General features: G+C 37.6%; 1 non-coding gene across 1 annotated transcript; it reads right to left on the reverse strand.

Annotated features, from left to right (window-relative positions):
* Nucleotides 1-5128: 5128 nt before the first annotated feature.
* Nucleotides 5129-5202, reverse strand: Trnan-guu. The gene has a single exon. It is a non-coding gene; the product is annotated as a tRNA-Asn (tRNA).
* Between the last annotated feature and the right edge of the window lie 9046 nt (nt 5203-14248).

Raw genomic sequence — 14248 nt, forward strand, 5'->3', positions numbered from 1 at the left:
GTTTTGATATGATTCATAAATAAATGTTTGGACGTTGTGGTACTCAGGTGATATATGGAGAGTGAGTATCAGGAGAGTGGAGAACGAGAGTATGCATTTGATTTTTGGTAGATTATGAATTTGTAGTTTGTAATTTTGCAGTTATTGACGTAGATAAAAGTATATGTATATTGGGTAGTCGAAAAATAATTTTCGTATTTTGTCAATAGGTGTCGTTGCAGTCGGAAGTGAATAATCTCCTTATTCAACAAAGAACGAATCTACAGCCAAACCCACTTCATAATGATATCAATAAAATAAAAAGTGCTTAACTTTTATTTTTGCCATTTGTTTTTAATATCGATACTTTAATACAAATTTTGACATATATTTGATTCATCTTCACAACTGCTTCACGTCAATTACACTATAATTCTACTAATAATCTTGACAGCACGAAAACTACACTACTACGCACATAACTCATTCGCCCCTTCCCCACAAAAAAAAAGATGTATGTTAACCATACAACTCCTCTCTGCTGCTTCTGCTATTTCTTTTCGCAACTCACTGTGCAGCTATTCCCCACACCATTTATAGATGTGTAGATTCCAGTGTTCGAACTTTTGCCCATAATTTCTGCCATAATCAGCAAAAGTGCTTATATATCTAATATGCACATGTATACAAGATACAGTGTCACCGATTTCTTTTGTTTCAATCCCAGTGCTATTTTCTGCTCAAATTCCCTTTTATTTTCATCGTTGCTACAACTTTCTGCGTTGTTTCCTCAATTTAGCGCGCCATCATTAAGTGCTCGGCCGCAAAAGTTTTCCTGCCTACTTGGCTATTTTCTTCTTCATTGCTTGTAGTTTTCTTTTGTATATACATTTTCGCTTTCATTACGCATCTCTTCTACATTCAGCAAGCTCATGTACCTCATTCTTCCCAGCTATTATCGTTATTTTTTCATATTCCCGAAACTTGATTATGCTAACCGAAAATCCCAAATATTATTGGAAATATTCGCCAGCGTGATCTTATGGTTCTCCGGGTTATTCCCTCTTCGCAGCGTTTTGTATCCGTGATGTCTTGACTGAAGTCCTGTCTTTGTGCTACAACTTTGCTCATTTAACTCGGCTGGTTTTCTCATACGCCCTTTTGGCGTAATATACTTTTATGCGCGCATTAACAAATACAATCACTAGAAAGTTGTGGCATAATTTGGCACATCACTGTCACTTGCACTGGTTTTGGAAAGTTACATATATATACAAGTACGTATAAATTACTTGACATAGGGGCGTTGAGAGCGTTGTCCGAATGAGACAAAGAAGTCTCAGCAAAGAATAAGGTTGCTGGATAGTACGGAACATATCATAGTTTGAAATATGACCAATTTTTTCTTCTGCACTTGAGTTAGGTTAGACTAGATAAAATGGCTGATTGAGAGAGAGAGCACGTGGACTGCTATATGTACTCCTTTGTGAAGCCATAAAAAAGAAGAACTTCAGTCTTCGAACTTGTAAACTAGCGCTTAGTAGCCAATATAAGTTTGCACAGGCGTTTAGCTTCCATTCCCGTCATTCGGTGAAATGTCTGAAGGTATGCTCTAACAAGTGTTTAAGTCTTAACCTACCAAACTCGGGATAGTCAAGAAGGAAGGGTTGAGTTGTTTCCATCTCGTATTTTTTCATACAGGACCTCCAGATGGCGTCTGATAAGATTCCCAGCCTTACAGCATGGACGCCAATAGGGCAATGGCTTGTTAAAAGCCCGCATCTAAGAAGAGGCTAGTTTTGCTGAGGACACAGAGATCACTTGACCTCTTGCGATCGATCCTGGGCCAAAATGATTTTGAGACAGCGCAAGACCGTGAAAGCCGCAGGACATTTAGCGTTACCCAAGATGTGCCAACTTGGAGGCGACAGGCACCACATACTTTTCTTATGAAGAGATTTTATGAAAACTTTTCTCGAAGCGTTCACTTATGTTCCACATTGCTTTCGGATTTCGTGGTTATAGACTTTACCTCGCTTGCGGTTTGAAACCACTGTGTTCTCTTATAATTGGTCCTGATTTCTATATTATGAAAAAAACTAACTTAGAATTTTACACAATTAGGTCATATTTACCCTATCCCTAGTATGATATCAATCAGTATGTTATCAGTAAGATAAAATCTTGTCAAATCTTCTTCCGGAAAATTTCGATTAGGTGGCATTATCTCAAGATGTTTCGACACCACAATAATCTGAAAAGCCTTCATAAACTATCGGTTGTCTTTTGTTATGTCAGTATTTGAAACACATTTTGGTTTCTAGGTACTGATACTCCAAATAGTAAGCAAATGTTTCACAGTAGAATCTTGTTATATACCTCACGAAGTCTAAACCCATTTCAACCCTCAATATTATTCCGATTGCATTCTCTTATAAAAGCCTTCTTTGGATTGATTTCTGAAATGGATTACTCGAACTCATATATTTTTTTACGTGCTACAGTGTTGTTGTTGTTGTAACGGTTACCTAATCCCCGTTAGGATAGTAAGGATTAGATAAGTTAAAATTGAGGTCCTCCAACGGTAGGCCCAGGAAAAGAACTGTTAGCAGGGCATGCAAAGAGGTGGTTTGGGTCATGGGATAACTTATTGCACGCTGGACATACATATGTTTGATATGTCAGGGTTGATTCTGGGTAAGTAAGAGTTTAACCTGATACAGTATGCAGAACGAAGCCACGCAAGGGTCACTTTTGAATCAAGACACTATCGTAAGTTCTAATGATTCCTAAACTCTCTAATATTTTGTAGCTGCCACAAGACTCATCTAACCTACTTCCTAAAAAATGTCCGCTATGTAATTGCAATACAGATCATGTGTCATGACTAAGCATTTATTAAATTTTCTTCCAATAACTATCCCCCCCCACAGTACTTCTTGCCTAAACGCTACTATCAGTGCCGAGCATCGCAACAGTTGCAAAATTTCATTATTAACAAAATGTTACAAAATTTTCCTTGTTTCAAGCAAAAGTGAAAACTTTTTCCTTAACACTGTTCTCAAGAAGATTTTGAGAAAGTGAAACGCATACAAAAATGGTTAAGCAAATTTGTGCTCCATAATGTCTAGGAAAAAGTTTTACGCTCCACTACTTTGCTTAAGTTTGCACGCTTTGTACTTGAGGAAAAGAAAAAAAATCAGTTCCGCAAAGCAGCTTGCGAGGACACTCATTACTGCTTATCGCCGAAATTTTGTTGCTGATTGGTGTTTTTTTTGCTTTGCAACGTTGCTGCCTGAAGTTTTCTGCTTGTATTATGTTTTTACGCCTCAAAATATGCTACCAACTTTTTGGGTTTTCGCTTTCGAACGCTTCTTGTTCAATTATGCGCCGCACCAGGAACGGATAACATGAGTATGGTTAGGAGCTGCAGTCTACTTAGCTTAACTCATTGCAGGCATGGCTCACTCTTAACCAACCTTTAGCTGTCGGTTGAGCAACAGCAAGTTCAGTTTTGTGTTTGCTCCGCTCTAATGATAGCATAATTAAGCGGTAATATTTTTTGTTTGATTGATTTTTGTTCGAAACACACTTTTACTTGCATAACTTCTGAACTTCTTCGTACTGTTTTATAAATTTTTTCGTTATTCTTTGTTTGTACAGTTGCTTGTTAGTATTGTTGATTTTTTTCTAATTCATTAGGCATTTTATTAAACGTTTTTTTGTTGGAGTTGTTTGCTAATAGGTCAAAGTTATAAAATAATTGCAATTTCGATTATTATCAATTTAACGGTACATATGTTTGCGCTTGGGAACTCTTTGTTGATTTACGCCTTCATTACTTTTACTTATTACTTAATTAATGTCTGTGTTTACAAAAGTGCCGTTATGTTCAACTTTCACTTTTACGCTTTGTTTATTTTATTGTTTGCTAATTGCACGATTGGTTTGATTTTATTAATGAATTTATGGTTCATTAATGACGGAAAGTTGATTCAAGCAGACAAATTTTTATTTGGGGAAGTTGAGGTTTTCGAATAATGCGTTGATAGATCAAGTTAACTTAAGCTCTGTGCCTCGAAAATTGCTTCGATAATAATTTCAACGTCCGTGTTGATAGAACATCCATTTTTATTTAGGGACACCCTTTCAATATATTTGTACATGCCGAAGAAAAGTCTATCTAGAGAAGTTTAGCTTTGAGTTATATTGAGATCTTTAAGCTTGATTTATACTTTTTAAATTTTTATGAGAATTTTGAGTAATATGGATTTACGGGTTTTCAAAAATCTATTTTTTTTATTGTCTTATTTAATTCTTCACTACCTTCAGAATATTTTCCTAAATTCTCAAGTCAAGTCGATTCGGGTAATAGTTTCGGACATACAGCCTTGATAACTTGTGCGCTCGAGGCTAGTTAGGCTAAGTGCGCCGTCTTTAAACGCGTTTTTCTCGGAAGAGTGTTTCTGAAGTCGGTTGGCAAGATTTCTCGAGAGCTACTTAACCGATATTCATGAAATTTTACACAGGTCTTTGAGATACAATTCTTAAAGAATTGGGAATGAGTTTTTTCGATTACAACTATTTGAAAAAAATGTCGCGAAATTTTCACTTAATTGTATTTTTTTTTAAATATCTGTCAAAAATCTAATTTTCAGTTTTTTTCCTTCGTCCAAGTTCTAAGTTAAGGTTTTAGCTTGAACACATACTTTTTCACTTTAGATAGTTCTAAGGACTTATTTTTCCAACGCGGCTGCATCTTTTTTCCAAGGGGTCACCGGAAATGGCGTCACAATGGCCGAGTTTAAAATATTTTTGACAAAAATTTCGGTATTTCTTTGTTAATAGTGTATGTTTGTAACAACAAAAAAGTCTAATAAAATAATACATTTTTTATATGAGAAAAAAATTGTTGAAAAAAGTCAGTTTTTTGCCTGAGGAAACCCACGTAACCCCTTAACGTTAAACCATAGAATTTCTCTCTGATATCCGTTGTCTAATAACCAATTTTTCAGCGTACCATTCGAAAAAAAATATTTGCTATTTTTAAACCATTTTTATATATGTATATACGTTTACTGCCGTAATATATATAAGAAAATTTTATAACATAATATATTTAATTAAAAAAAAGAATTTAAAAAATACTCGCCCCCGGGTGGGCTCGAACCACCAACCTTTCGGTTAACAGCCGAACGCGCTAGCCAATTGCGCCACGGAGGCGATGCAAATTTATTGGTTGAAATAGCCAATTTCAAAATGCTGTTAAGAGCAGAAAGGAAAAGTCAGCATAAATTATTTCTAGCTTATCAAAAGTTTCACAAATAGTTTGTTAATTATTTATGATTATTCTTGAAACTAATTAATATTGTTATTGTAAATGAGTGTAAAAAATGATTTTGGGTTTTTGCTCAGGTGACGGTCAAATAATACTGCTTTAAGCATTGGTGTTGTCGGCATTTGTCGGCTACGGGGACGCGACAACGACTTGTTGTGGGCTCTACTTGAGGAATATCAAACATTTTTGGTATTTGAATTTCACTCAGGCATTTTCAATGATTGAGGTAATTATTTCATGGTCTTAAGGTCCTGTTGATACACTCTTCATATGAACGTATGTGAAGTTTCATTTCAATCCGTCAATTCATTCTTTGTTTACAAACCATTGTCGCCGTGTCATAGTATTTTTTTATGGAAAATATTGAACAAATTCCAAATTCTTATTCTGGAAGGTTTAGTACCAAAAGAAATTCACGAACAATTCTTAAATGTGTATAATGATTGTTCACCTACAATTAGCATAGTAGAAAGATGGGTTGCTGAATTTCAGCATGGTCGTACAAGTCTTGAAGACGATCCACGTGAAGGACGTCCAAAAAGCGCATCAACACCTGAAATCATAGCCAAGGTTTTTGAGGATCGTCAATGGACTGAGAGAGTTAGTAGAGGCTCTACACATCACATTAGGTAGTGTGAGTCATATTTTAAGTGAAATTTTGGGTTTTAGAAAGATGTATCAACAATGGGTGCCTCATTCACTAACAATGGAACAAAAACACATTCATGCGACTTTCTCAGCAACATTTGGAGTGTTTTAAAAAGGATAAAGTGAATTTTGTGCGTCGATCATCACTATGGATGAGACCTGGGTCTATCACCGCGATTCTGAATAAAAACAAGAGGCTAGCGAGTAGTGTGAAACTGGTTGTTCGGCTTCGAAACGAGTTCGTTTCCGCAAGTCGGCCAACAAGGTTATGGCATCACTTTTTTGGGATGCGAGAGGAATTTTGTTTAGGAGGATTACTTGAAAACTCTTAAAACAATTATTTCTATATAATATGACAAACTTTTGGATGAATTGAAAGAAAAAAGACCCGGTCTGCAAAAGAAAAAATCCTTTTTCCATCAGAACAATATCACAAGAACATTCTGGCAATGGCTAAAATCCTCTAATTAAATTTAAAATTTTTGGAGCATCTACCGTATTCACCAGATTTCGCCCCAGCTACTTTCATTTGTTTCCAGAACTCAAAAAATGTATACGTGGCAAGCGTTTTTCATCACATGAAGCGGTTATAACGCCTGTTGAAGCGTATTTTGTAGACCTTTCGGATTCTCACTTCAGGGATGGCATCCACAGATTGGAGGATCGTTGGAGCTAGTGTATTAATGCTCAGGGAGATTATACTGAACAATAAAATGTATTGTGAATAATAAAATTGTGTTTTTTTATCAACCGACACCGTTAGTGTCTTTAGAGAGTGAATTGAATGTGAGTTTAGGTCATGTGAGCTGCATTGCATGGTAAACGGAACCCGCGCTAATCCAGAGCTGCTAGTCTATATAAGTAATTGTTCCACCGAAATTGCTGCCTCTTTTCTTCACCTACGATTTTGGTGCATTCTTTATGAAAAGTTGTTATTTCTCCCCACATAACTGCCTACACATCGATCTCTACCGAATAACCTTTCAACTTTCTCATTTTAAACACGACGAACCTTGTTACCCTTAGACAATTTGAAAAAGTTTCGTCAAGAACCTTACGACCCTTAAAATCAACTTGCAAAAATAACTTTTACAAATTACTTTAAGATACCGTTACAACATTTAAGTAAATAGAATAAAGCGGAGTAAATAAAGCGAACCTTGTCGCCGAAAACTGTCAACCGTATTTCACAAGCAAATCAAAAAAATTAAAAATCATTTAGTACAACACACAATGCGCATGTGTTGGCATAACAAAATGTAATTTAATTTACAATTTTCATTCATTGTGCAAATCCAAAGACTTATGCCATGCAAGGACACACGCAGACGCCTTCGATTTGGTATGTAAATGCATATAATTCAACAAATTTCTGCTAAGCCAAGGCTATGCGGTGGCATAGCAGCAGTTTGACCAGCCGTCTTAGCGCCATTGTCCATTTGGTACGCATAAGTTTAAACAAGGATTTAGAGTTTATCCTTTTGTTGTATTTGGCTGTCAGCAGGATGCCAAACAATGGAGAGGCAAGCGGCACGACATGAGCCGAGCACTCCGCACGCCTTTCTAATTTGCATGTTTTCCCCTGCCTTCATACTCTGTATGGCAACAGCAACAATATGGCAACCACTGCTAGGCGTAAGCATGTCTTGTCTGTCCGACGATTACGACAATGTTTTGCCAAGATTTTCCAAACATGCATAATTTATTTATAGTTAAGAAAATACGACGACTGTGACAGGGTTGTATGCAATACTGTGTTGTTGTTGTGTTGAGTTTGCAAAAAGGCCGTAGGAAAGGTAAGGTTCGGTTCAAGAAAATTTGAGTGAAAACTTTTAATACGCTGCTGATTTGTGCTACAACTGTGTACCAACACACGGACGGTCAGAAACAAAATTTCGTTGTTGGCAAACTCGTCATCATCTACTTAGGCGACTCTTACATTTTAAGTAACCCTACAGCAACAACAATAGTAAATTATTTTCTTGCATTTATAATAACAATAATAACGCAAGTGTATGAGTGGTGATCTGCTGCGAAAAGGCACGAAAGGATATGTGTGTCCTAAGTAAGCAAAAGTCGGGTAACTCATGCCTTTCGCCGTACCTCAGGGCTACGAGGCGCTTGCTTCATGAAAATTCTAAGATAACATTTGTTTTCATTGTGTGGGGTATTTTTATTTTATCGTTTTCCACTTTGCATAACTTTCACTCATTTGCCGGTTTGATCCGGTCAGTTTTGTTTGTGTTTGTTTATTATTTCTTGCGTAACTTTTTCGTTTTAATCAAATTTGAATATTTCACTGCTTCACTTATGCTCGGTTACATCTTATTGTTTTTCTATTTGCTTCAATGTGCTTGTTATTGTTGTTGGTTAGTGTTGTTCTTTCTCAAACAACAAGCTTCTGCATATATTTTTGTTTTTGCAAGTGTTGTTGCTTTTGTATTAATTTCATTTAGCTATCAATTTAGGAGCTGACAATGTTTTGCCTTTACTTCCCTTTGCCTTGTCGGTTGACTTCACTCCCCGCACTCCCAAATATCTACCGCCTTGGCTTGTCATGGTGATCCCTTATCATTGCGGGATTAAGTCACAGCAGCAGGAGCAGATTCCGGTATCACATTGTCAGTTGTGCGTAAATGTCTTAAAAAGTCCAAAGTCTTAAGACAATCAAATGCATTTATATGGGAATTTGCTAATTTGAAACCCATATCAGTATTAATTAACATAGGAAAAAGGAATAGTGTGGTGCGAGCGGTGGATGTGTGCTCGGTTGCGCGACTTGTCCTCGGAATGCTTTGGAAAGAAAAGTAAAGTTTTGGTAGATATATTTTTAATTAAATTAGAATTTGGATGAAAAGATTGATTTGACCATAAATAAAGGTTTACCGGAAAGTAATAGGTCTGATTTTCTTCCGCCGCGACTGTACTTCGGAGCGTGCGCGAACCGACGGGATTCGGTAGAGGGCGTTCCTAGCTAACGAACGGCTGGTCAGCTGTCTTCGAGCGCCTGGAGAGTCAGGACAGACATTTTTGTGCCACGTGTTTCTGTAAGTGGTGTAAGCCGAAATGCAGCGTTCGTTAGAGCAGAGGTACGCAATTAAATTATGTGTGAAACTCGGTAAATCTGCGACAGAGACGTTTGACATGATCAAGCAGGCTTACCCAGATGTTGCTTTAGCAAGAAGTGGTGTGTTTCAGTGGCACTAGGTCCTTTTGGAGGGCCGGGGATAGGTCGCTGAAGAAAACCGGAAGAGTGAGGCATCGTCCACCATGAATTGGTTTCTCCTGGAAAAATTGTCAAGTTTGAAATCCTCAAGAGACTCAATCGGGTCCGACAAGACATCTCAACCAATTGGAAGTTGCACCATGACAACGCCCCGGCTCATACCGCCTTTTTTCTGAACAGCTACCTAACCAAGTACGACATCCCAACGCTTTCCTCACTTCAAAACTAGCATACCAATCGTTGATGACTGATTTTCCTAGCACAGAGTTCGGAGTGTCTGGAAACTCGTGATAATAATAATTTTTTACTACAACAATATTTCTTCTCTTCAAAGAGCAACATTTTTGGATCTGATATAAGCCCTAAAGGTTTAAAAAACCGAAAACTACACAGAATAAAATATAAGCCTACATAGTAACTAGCTCGAGGCTCTCGGACCCGCAGATCTTTTCGTTTAGAAAGAAAGTAATTAAGTAATTTTTAGCTAAGAATATTAAGATCCGTTGCCCCCAGAGTATCATATTTCAAAAGCAAAGAGCTGACCATTCGAATTTTGTGTAAGTTTATTAAATAATCTTTTGACAAACAACTGCTTAGGCTTACTCGCTAATCAATCTCAACTTTATTCAATGAAGGGAAAACAAAATTTTGTTTTTAAATAATTCTGTTTAAAACGTAAATTAAGTTTTCTTCCCACTCGCAAAGTGCTATTGCAAAAACTCATCACCGCCCCTTTGCCCCGCTTGTGGGCGCTAAGTCACCTGTTTACACTCACGAACTCACGTAAGTCTCACACCAGCCCGAATTCGTATTTTCTACCGGACTTATGCAGCAAACGTGCTTACCAAAAAATACCAAATGCAACTCTGTAGTCGTTAGCCGGCAAGTGGTGCGCTTTAGCTATGCCAGTAACTGTCATTACTGTGCATCCGTGCCCCCCGCTCAGCTGTCTCGTTTGCTGCAATAATTTTTACTTTGACTTTGTACGGTTTTTGGCTCGCCAACGTTTCGTTTATTTATTTTTATGCCGTTACGTGTCTTGTGCACAGTGTGCAATGGCAATGCTGTTGCTGACTGCCGTTTGTCTTTGGCCACAGCCTGTTGTCTGCTGCTTACCAACAACAACCAGCAATTGCTGCTGCTGTTGCGCCTGCACGTGTGCTATGTGCAACGCGCTGCATGTACGAAGGAGCCATGCTGCTAAATTTATTAACGCCACGCCTCTTTGCAACTCACAAACAGACTACACACGCACACATACAGGCATGTGAATATACGCTGGTAGAGTGCACACTTTATTCACTTATGGTTTGTTAAGCATCGGCTGGCGCTTTTTTAAAATTCTTCTACTGCACGCTCTTCTGCCTTCTGCCAAAGCAGTTGCACTCGACGAAACGTGCGTTGAGCTTTTCTCTTTCCTCTTTCTTCGGCGATATCTTTCATTTTCGCTACTTCTGCTACTCCTCCTTAGCTATTTCGGCGCTGGTAGCACTTTGTAATTTCTTAGTTATGTGTTTGTTGCCCGCATCTCTCGCAATTTGGCGTAGAGTCTCTTTATTTTTCAGCCTTTCATAGATTTATTTTTATTTTCCGCTACTTTTTAAAGCTTCTTGCAATTTTTTTCTACGCCTTACGCTGATAGAATTTAATTTTATGATCCTCAAGTGTTTTCGTTGGTAGTGAGTCGGCTGTTTTTGACGATGGCATTTGTATCTCTCGCCCGTTCTCGAAATTCTCAGCACGTCCTCTTAGCTTTTGCCATTGCCCATTTATTTTAGCACGCTGCACTTGTGCTTTCATGGCTTTGCGATTTTTACGGTTCAGCTGATATTTAAGATTTTCTCAGAAATTATCACCGAGAAATAAGCGCCCGATTCAATAATGAAAAAGTCTGCACAATTTTCAGCGTCGCATTTCTAAGTAAATGTACTTATGTTCGTAAGCTTTTTATGCCACTTTTCCAAATCAATTGCCGTAAACAAATTATTTAACTGTGGCGAAGTGCAATATGTATATAAAATTAGTGTATTGTATGATATATTATTAAAAAATAGACCTTAGCTCTCTTATGTAATGTTAATTGAAACTCGAGGGCAGTCGAGGGGCTTTGCGCTTTCATAGAAGCTTTCACTCTGCCTTATGTTTGCGAGAAACTGGCTGCATTTTTATATTGACAATATGTGTGTCGTTAGACCTTCAAATAATGGGTAGTCGAAAAAGTCTTTTCGTATTTTGTAAGTAGATGTCGTCGCAGTCGTATATCTCCAATACTACTAATCACATTCGGAGAAGTTGAAGAAAAGTTACAGCTGTTCAAAAATGAGTGAAAATAATGAAGAAATTTGCCATGTTTTGAAATTTTAGTATAAAAAAGGGAAGAATGCCACGCAAGCCCCCAATGAAATTTGTGAAGTTTACGGAGACGATGCTGTATCAGTTCCTGTAGCACAACAATGGTTCGCTCGCTTCTGTTCTGGAAATTTCAATGTGAAAGATGCACCTCGCTTTGGTCGAGCTATCGTTGTAAAAGTCGATGAAATTATAGAAAAGATTAACCAGAACCGTCACATAAGCAGCCATGACAACGCTAAGGAACTTTATATTCATCATCAAACTGTTTTGAACCATTTAAAGAAGGCTGGCTACCAAAAGAAGCTCGATGTTTGGTAGCACATGAATTGTCTGTGAAAAATTTAATGAACCGAATTAATATATGCGATTCTTTGCTGAAACGAAATGAAATCGAAGCATTTCTAAAGTAAATGGTAACAGGAGACGAAAAGTGGAACAAATACGACAATAATGTGCGAAAAGGTTCATGGTCTAAGCGTGGTGAAGCTCAACAAATAGTCTCAAATCCAAGATTGACGCCTCGAAAGGTTTTCTGAGTGTTTGGTGGGATTGGAAATGAATCATCCACTATGAGCTGCTCCAGCCTGGTCGAACGATTGGTTCTACACTTCACTGTCAACAACTGATGAGATGGAAGCAAGCAATCGAAAAAAACGGCCAGAATTGATCAACAGAAAGGGCTTCGTCTTCCGTCAGGACAACGTTGGACCTCACACATCTTTGATGACTCGGAAAAAACTAGGAGAACTGGCTCGGAAGTTTTGATGGATCCACCATATAGCACTGAATTTGCACTATTGGACTACCCTTTGTTTCAGTCAATGTAGAACTCCATTAATAGAGTAAAGTTGGCTTCAAGAGAAGCCTGTGAAAATTACTTGTTGCAGGTTTTCACCGAGAAACCAGAAAAGTTTTACACTGATGGAATAATGTCTCTAGCGGAAAAATGGCAAAAAGTAGTCGACCAAAATGGTACATACATATATAGTTATTTAAAGTTCATTATAAATATAAAAAAATAAGTTGAAGTTTGATTGACTTTTTCGACTACCCAATATAATATAGCTAGATACCATATTCATTTTCATTTAAATTCCACTCCGCATTGTTTCTTAAATAAATATTTTGTCCTTCCTTTTATGCCTTCCTATTTATTGCCGTCAAGCAATTTAACAATTCATTAGCAGCAAACAGTTGTCCGATTTTAATTTCCGTATAAATAATAAATGAGGCTGACTCCATCCCGATTGTTGCTGCAAATCTGAGCAAATTACAAAGTTAACGTGCAACAATTCAACTCGTTATTGCCATTAGTCTTTCCAAGGGCAAATCATCGTCAATAGCTTTGAGCTGAAAGCGCAACATAAGGGCGGCCACTCAGCTTTTGCTGACTTTACAACATTTTCTGAAGCCGTTCCCTCGGCACTTTTGGATTGAAACTCTAAATTTCTGCAGTCTTAGCTGCCCGCGCTTCGGTTTCACCTTCAGACTTTCCTTGTAATCACTCGATTTGAACGCGCAGCTACTCGTAAAATCCTTTTTATCGTTTTTGCGATAAATTGCGTTGGAACAATTAAAATTTCTCAAGCCACGTCCACCACGCAGCCGATAGCTCGTATTTCGTGCGCTTGACCGCTTCACACCGGAGGCTCCCTTTGGTAAATTGGTTAATTTTGGCCAACTGTTTGGGTGCTTGGAAAACGTTGGTAAACAATTCAAATTTCGTAATTGGCCGTCATAAGCATAAGAAGTGGTGTGAGGTTGTAATACAATAACAATAGCAAAGCAAAAGCAGCGGCAACACAAGGGCTAATAAAGAAAACGCAATAAGCATCATTGCGCCGTTGTTCTAATCCCTACCTCAGTTAGCCAAAAAATAGGCATACGTACATACAAATATACAAATACATATAGTATATAGAAAAATAAGGTTGCAGGAGAGTTGGGAGGGTTGGGGCGATTTCGATAAAGGTGTCCAACAAATAATAATAAAACTCTGACCCACGCTTCATTTATTCACCTTCTGACTTTGCCTGACCCCACTCCTCCTCCTTTGTGTTGGCTTAATTTTCTCTTTACTAATTTACGATTCATTAGGCTTGTGCGCTTCGCAGACTTTCTACTTCTTGTTACGTTTCACTTTTATTTGTTTTATACTTTTTCTTTGTAACACAGTTCCCTCGAAATTTTTTGTTGCATATTTTGCTACCTTGTCCAATTTTAGTGGCTTAATAAAATACGGTAATAATTTCGATTAAAATTATTAAATGAGTTAATTGTGCCGTAAAAAAGGGCTACACTTTGACCAGCCGTGTCTTTGCATTGTGTGCGCTCCATAAAGTATGCAACAATGGGCATAACTGGTCCTATATTAGGTGAGTGAGTGAGTGAGTGAGTGGGAGTGTGACAGCTGCCATTTTCCCGTAGATATGCTCATAATAATAATTATTATTTTATTTGGCAGTTCTTACAGGATATCTAACTCGGCTGTAACCGCATAGCGCTGTCCACGCCCGTAAAGAAGAAGAAGAACAGGATACCTATAAATTAAGAAACCGTTGAAAGGGGTTATGTTGTACGGTATAAGGGGAAGTTGAGATAAAGGAATCGTAACGAAATATAAGATGAGTATCTTAACACCTAAGCTTTTTCTAAGATATTTGAATTTTCTTTAAGATACAATTTAAAAATACTCTTATGCTTTC

Source organism: Bactrocera tryoni, chromosome 3, assembly GCF_016617805.1.
Source record: "Bactrocera tryoni isolate S06 chromosome 3, CSIRO_BtryS06_freeze2, whole genome shotgun sequence".
Classification (NCBI taxonomy): Eukaryota; Metazoa; Arthropoda; class Insecta; order Diptera; family Tephritidae; genus Bactrocera; species Bactrocera tryoni.